This window comes from Octopus bimaculoides, chromosome 10 (assembly GCF_001194135.2).
Source record: "Octopus bimaculoides isolate UCB-OBI-ISO-001 chromosome 10, ASM119413v2, whole genome shotgun sequence".
NCBI lineage: Eukaryota > Metazoa > Mollusca > Cephalopoda > Octopoda > Octopodidae > Octopus > Octopus bimaculoides.
In genome coordinates, this window is record NC_068990.1 from 25,334,107 (window position 1) to 25,341,493 (window position 7,387).

Below are 7,387 nucleotides of genomic sequence, written 5' to 3' on the forward strand. Positions count from 1 at the left end.
CCTAACCCTAAGCCTAAGCCTAAGCCTAAGCCTAACTCTAACCCTAGGGTTAGGGTTAGGGTTAGGGTTAATTGTTTCAGAATCGTTTGTTTATGTAGTCGGCACTTAATGTATATCGGCTGAATGGACGTCAGTGATTGGTTGAAATTACAGAAATACGACAACTTTAACATGGAATAATTTATGGATTTCTTTTTTTTTTAAGAAGACTAAGAGAAAAAGATGTTTTATATGACACATTCTACCAGTGTTCCAAGTTTCAAAATGTTTCGTTAATGAAAAATGTGGCCCCCGTTTTAAAAAAGATCCGCTGATTGGACAGGGCATTAATACTTTCGAAACTAACAGGAATCTGTTGGAAAAAATATATTGTCTGATGATCAAGTTAAGTGAAGCATTGAGTAACAGTTTAGTCTTTTCAGCTTCAGTAAAACTAAATATATAAAATGCGTGTGTGTTAATGTTTATCATTGTACCTATCCATTTGTTCTCTTGTCTGTTTATCAGTATATCTTGCTGTATATTTATACCTCTGTGCATTTTATCTGTTTAGTCATATGAATGTACATAAGAGCATACACACACACATTTTTAGATGTAGATGAATAGGTAGTTACGTGATAATAAATTTTTACAGGAAATGGTTTTCTTCCTGTTGGCATTCTCATTTATTTGTTCTTGTGTAATATATATATATATATATATATATATATATATTAGAAATAATAAATTTCTAAATCTCTCAGTGAGACTTATATATAATGTATGTACACACACACACAGTTGAAATTTATAGAAAAGCAAAAGACGAAGACGGGTGTATGAACAACAAGCAAGTGTATTAGTTTGACGCTCGGGGAAAAATGAAAAAGTTTTTTACGTTTCAAGCCTATGCTCTTCAACAGAAAGGATTAAGAGAAAATAAACAGAGAGAGAATGAAAAAAACTTGTAGATCTCAGTGGCCCAGCATGGCGTGTGTGTGTGAGTGTTTGTGTGTATGCTTGTCATCATCATTTTAACGTCCATTTTTCCATGTTTGTATAGGTGAGACAATTTATTGAGACAGATTTTCTATGGCCAGATGCCTTTCCTGTTGTCAGCCTTTACCTGTTCCCAAGCAAAGTAATATTTCCCCTTTGCCAGACATTTAAATTGAATGATACTGCTAGCATTACAGTGGCAATCATTTGCAACTGTCATATAACATCAAGACAAGGAGACACAAAAACACACATTCACACATGCGCATAAACATACATATATGCATGGGTGTGTGTGTGTTTACATATTGTATTTTTGCTTTTGTATCTATGTCTGTGCTTAGATTAGTCTCAAATTTCAGTGGTTCAACAAATTGAAATTGATAACATGAATATCAAGCTTGAAAATAAGTACTGGCGTCTGTATGCTCAACAAAATCCTTGAAAGCTCTGCCCCAGCACAGACCATGACCAAAACTAGCAAACCAAAGAGTGACAAGACCCACAATATTTATTGGTTGTTCCTAAAGTTGTGAAATTGATGCAGGTAATGTCTAGTTTGAATGTCTGCTAGGTTTCCACTGATATTGATCTTGAGATCTGTAGCAGAATGGATTGACAAAAGCATAAATGACAAACTATTCTCTCTCCCTTTTATTAATAGTTGTTGTTTGGATGTAGCAGAGAACACTTATCTATAAAGATCATGTTTTAACCATTTGCTCTGATTGGTTAGTTTTTAGGTGCAATTTGTTCCCTAAACAATTACGCCAAATTACCCAGTCAAGCAATCAGATGCACTCAAATGGATAACATGTTCTCTTGGTAGAAAAACCTTTCACATCTCTGTGGAGCCTAGCAATTTCTTTAAATAGATCAGTTTTTCTCTGCTTAGGGGGTTTAGCTTGCATTACCTCCAGGAAGCTATTGCTCACTTTCTCCACGTTACAACACAATGAAATTCATCACTGCCAATATCGCTGCTTCCAGCTCTTTACTGCATCTAACACCAACAACGACATCATAATTCATCCTCTTGTATATAAATTCTCTAAGTGAATATGACTTATAGCATTCCTGTAGAAACCTTCATTTACCTTATACAATGTTTAATGTCATTTCACATTCTTGAATTATGCAGCAATCAATACTTGTAATGTATGTATTACCAGTTCTTTTGGTACAGTAGATTTTTGCTATTCTTGTTTATGTCTTCTCACAGACATGTATATTCTAAGTTGCTTCTTAAATTTCGCACCTTTCTTGTTCAATAAACACTGAGTTAAACTTGCAAAGCTGTTTATTTCCTCCTTTCGATTTTTAATGTTTATTTTAGCGGGTTACCAAACTATCAGTTTGGTCTCCCTGCTAAAGATCTATATCTGTTAGATCTGACAGCCAGGAACTTGGATAGAAATTTAATGACCTGAAACAAATCTGCCTGCTGTCAGGCCCTGGGAAAAGAAAGGAGTGAGATAATTCAGAAACTCTTTTATAAAGGAATCCAGCAGATGGTCATGAGTCACTGATTCTTAACTCTGCTCTCTAGTCCCTCGATGTACAAGTTAAATGCTTCTCTTATAAGCGTTACTGACATCTTATCTCTTGCTACATTTTGTCATATACAGACTATTTACCTTTTGCTACCACAATACACATCAATTTATTTTACTAGCACTCTACCGATTATACAAATCCTGCTGCTATTTTACTGTTAAATATCAGCTTAGGTATAAATGTAACTTCACTTCTAGAGAATTCCATGAGGTTTCCCTAGTTTCTTTCTTTCCCTCTCTATTTCTCTTCCTTTTTCCTGTCTGTACTTCTTTCTTTCTTTCTTTTTTAATATATCTCTTTTAATACCCAAGTCTCACACAAAACTGCGCCAAATATTTCAAGATTTATCAGAAGCAAGCATCAAATATATGTGTGAGAAACCAAGTTTTGAATGCCTTTTACATACACACACACACACATACACACACACATGCACATGAGCACATGCATAAACACATGTGCATGCACGGAAATGCACAAACTTTCATACCCAAACACATATACCCACATAACACACATCTACACACAAATCTGCTCACATACACGTGTACACAAATACACACACACACACACACACACACACACACACACACACACACACACATTGGAGCAAATATATCTAGTAAGCACAAATACACATGCCTGAATGCACACCTCTACACACATGTATTTATACACTAACACAAGCATATACACATACACACATAAAACACACACACACGCATGCATACACATACATATAGATATACCTATTCACAGAAAAAAGCACCTGCACACACAAATACACTATGTATGCTAGCCTCTACACATACAAATTCATATGCAAACACACACACACACACACACACACACACACACACATGCAATCACACACTACACACAAGTACACGTTAGCACTCACACAGAAATACATATACACTCATGCACACCTCTGTACATACAAATTTATATACAAACACACACACAGAGAAACATTAATTCATACATACACAAATATATACATATATGCCTCTACACACACACACACATTTATATACAAACACACATACACACTCAAACACATCAGTACAGACACATACACATATATGCTAACATGCACTCCTCCACACACACACACACACACATATTTGTATGCAAACACATAGAAACATGCGTTCGTGCATACATCCAAATACAACACATGCATGCATGCCACTACACATACATTTATGCAAAATCTCAAATGCACATGCATACATACAGAGAACACAAATACATATACATTCACAAATACACATGCACACACAAATACACACCTTTGCATGCAAACTCCCATAATTCTAAACACACATGCACACACGCACACACATACCTACAAGAAACACACATGCACGCATCGACACAGACAATATGCAAGAAACACGCAAGAGCATTTGTTGCTATTAGATAGCAACACTTTACACTCAGCCATTTTCTCAGCATTCCTGCAAATTCCAGATCTCTCAACGTCATTATCCCAATAAATTCCTGAAATACCAAAAGGTTCCAACAGGCAGACATCCTCCTACGGTAGAAGACAAAGATTAAGAAAAACAAATAAATAAAGATTATCATGCATTCTTAGTTTTACTAAGAAGCAAAAGAAAAGAAAAAAACGTGTGTGTGTGTGTGTGTACATGCATGTGTATGTATGTATGTATATATACACTTAGATATACGCACACACATGAGATACACATAAATGTATATATGTGCATATATATATATATATATATATATATATATATATATATATATATATATATATATATATATATATACATATATATATGTATAAATATGTATATACGTATATATATATTCACATATATATACATATGTGAAAATGTGTGTATATATCATATTTATATATACACACGCAAATATGTATGTGTGTGTGTATATATATATATATATATATATATATATATATATATATATATACACACACACATACATATATATACATGTGTGAAGATGCATGGCTCAGTGGTTAAGGTGTTCACTCATGAATGCAAGATCATGGGTTTGATTCCCAGACCAGGTGTTGCATTGTATTCTTGAGCAAAGCACTTCATTTCATGTTGCTCTCTGATCATTTTGTCATCTGACCCGTTGCATCTGTACAGGTAGTGTCAATGTATGAATATGTACTGAAGTCGACACTTTTGTTTTCTAATAGTCTTTGTCGTATTTGATTCGAAGTGAGCCCATTTATAAATGCATCTTGAATCATTTCAGACCGGTACTGCTCAGCACTCACTGCATCAAAGTCACAGTCTTTCACTAATATTTTGAGTTCATTTAAGAACTGGTCTAGAGATTCCTCTGGTTTCTGTTTTCTTGTGGCTAGAAGATGGCTTGCTATTATGATGTTCTTTGGTTTAATGTACACACTCTTTAGTGTATTCCCAGCTTGTTCGTAGTTCTTAGCTTCACTGATGAATTTGTATACATTCTGTTCCACATGATTAATCAAAAGATTGAGTTTATTGATAATCCTACCTTCCTGCCCTGGTAATGAATCTATAAAGTTGGTGAAAGTTCTAAACCAGTGATTAAAAGTTTTATCAGCATTTGTAGAATTTCGGTCTACATTCAATCTGTCAGGTTTCAAGTATCTTTCCATATCGTTCATGTCTTTTCACAAATTTCTTTCTCTATAGACTGCTCTGCAACTTTTCCCAATTGTGTATTTTCAGAAATTAGTTTCTTTGATTGTAATGTATAACCAAAGAAACTAATTTTTAGTCATAGTCCTGTAAGTTATTCCGAATGGCTGTTCTCTCTCTTCCTCTTCTTATTGAATGTGCATGCTCTTTATATCAATGTTACTTGCATAACACTCAGTCTCAGAAGTAAGAGAGGAAGGTTCAAGAGTGAAACTTGCTGAGGTTTGAACACAGAATGCAGAAATAAGATTATTAAACCCTTTATGGTTTTTCATTTACTCCATCAGCTTTTGAAGTTAATCCTTGTCCACATTATCATGGCTTATCCCCAGTTTTTGTAGCATTAAGTGTTGCAGAGTGATTAATCATCTCCTGAATGTTACCAATCAATAATTGCTTTCCATTCAAAGAATTGAACTCACCACTATAATCTAATGAATTCTTCATCAATACTAGCTCTATACAAAACAGAATTTTGACCCTATTTTGCATTATGTAATTATCGACAAGTGGGTTGGGTCATTTAGCAGATAAATGTCCTGGCAATGGATACAGCATTATGCTGAGAAGATTTGAACTACTTATTGGATTTTTATTATCTTAGTATTAGAATAATATATATTTTATTGACAGCAAAAGGGCCAAAAAATGAAGTCGATTCCAGGGTAGGATCTGAAACCAGAATATAAAGGCATGCAAGTAAACACCCCAAAGACTACATTCCATGTCTACATATCTGCCGCACCTCTACATATATACAGCTAGTAATGTAATTAAACAAAAATTGTTGCCAATGTTAATTATTCTAGCAAAATTTTTATCCTTTCAAATGCTATTTTCTTGTCTAGCCAACATTCATTTTTTCCCCACCTTTTTCATTCTTAAACCTCAGGTATCATGAGTACATTTATCTTAGAGAGTAAAATCATGCGAGCCTATATAAAAGAGGATCACATATTTATATGACAGGGGCTTTCAAGACAAACCTGCTGGCTTGCTTACATAATAGCGTCTCTCACAGTTACAAAAACAGCAGGACATCACTATTAACCCGTTAATGTAATGTAACATACCATACTAAATATCACACAGAGCTACATACACATAGAGAACACACACACACACGTTTGTATAGGTATGTTTATAATATATATATATATATATATATATATATATATATACATACATACATACATATATATATATATGGAGAGGGAGTGGTACTGAGGGAGGTGGCTTTGTGCCACTCGAGTCTATGTAATTATGTGTGCGTGTTTGTATGTGTGTGTATACATATATTTATGTATATATATATAAGTATCATTCATCATTGTCATCATCATCATTTAACGTCTGTTTTCTATGCTGGCATGGGTTGTATGGTTTGATTGCAAACAGGTAAGCCAGTGGGCTGCACCTGGTTCTGATCTGATTTGGCAAGGTTTCTACAGCTGGATGCCTTTCCTAATGCCAACCACTCCAAGAGTGTAGTGGGTGTTTGTTATGTGCCACCGGTATGGGTGCCATTTGACCTGACACTGGCGTCAGCCACAACTACGGTCTCACTTAGCTTGACAGGTCAATGCAAACACAGTATATTCTTTTCTGCCCTAGGCACAAGGCCCGAAATTTTTTTTGGGGGGGGGGGACAGTCGTTTAGATCAACCCCAGTATGCAACTGGTACTTAATTTATCAGCTCCGAAAGGATGAAAGACAATTTGGACTTAGAATGTAAAGACAGAAAAAATACCGCTAAGCATTTCACCCAATGTGCTAACATTTCTGCCAGCTCACCGCCTTGGAACAAGCACAGTATATTGCCAAAGGTCTTGGTCACCTGTCACTGCCTCCATGAGGCCCAATGCTCGAGCAAAGTGTCCACTTTTTTTATGCTGGTATGGGTTGGGCAAAGTTTATTAAGGTAGATTTTCTACAGCCAGATGTCCATCCTGTTGCCAACCCATACCTGTTTCCAAGGAAGGTAGTATTTCCCCCTAGTCAGTCATGTATTTGTAAAATATTGGAAATTAATGACATTCACATACAGCAATCACTCAATGTCAAGAGAAGGAGACACAAACATGCACACACTCACAAACACATATATGTGTGTTTGTGAGTGTGTGTGTGTATACGCATATATTTATATATTTATATA

The 7,387-nt window shown here is 35.1% G+C and overlaps 1 long non-coding RNA gene across 1 annotated transcript in view; it reads right to left on the reverse strand.

Annotated features, from left to right (window-relative positions):
* LOC128248849 (uncharacterized) overlaps positions 1-7,387 on the reverse strand; it is a 19,986-nt gene that overhangs the window by 11,808 nt on the left and 791 nt on the right. The gene's annotated exons all lie outside the window — the stretch shown is intronic.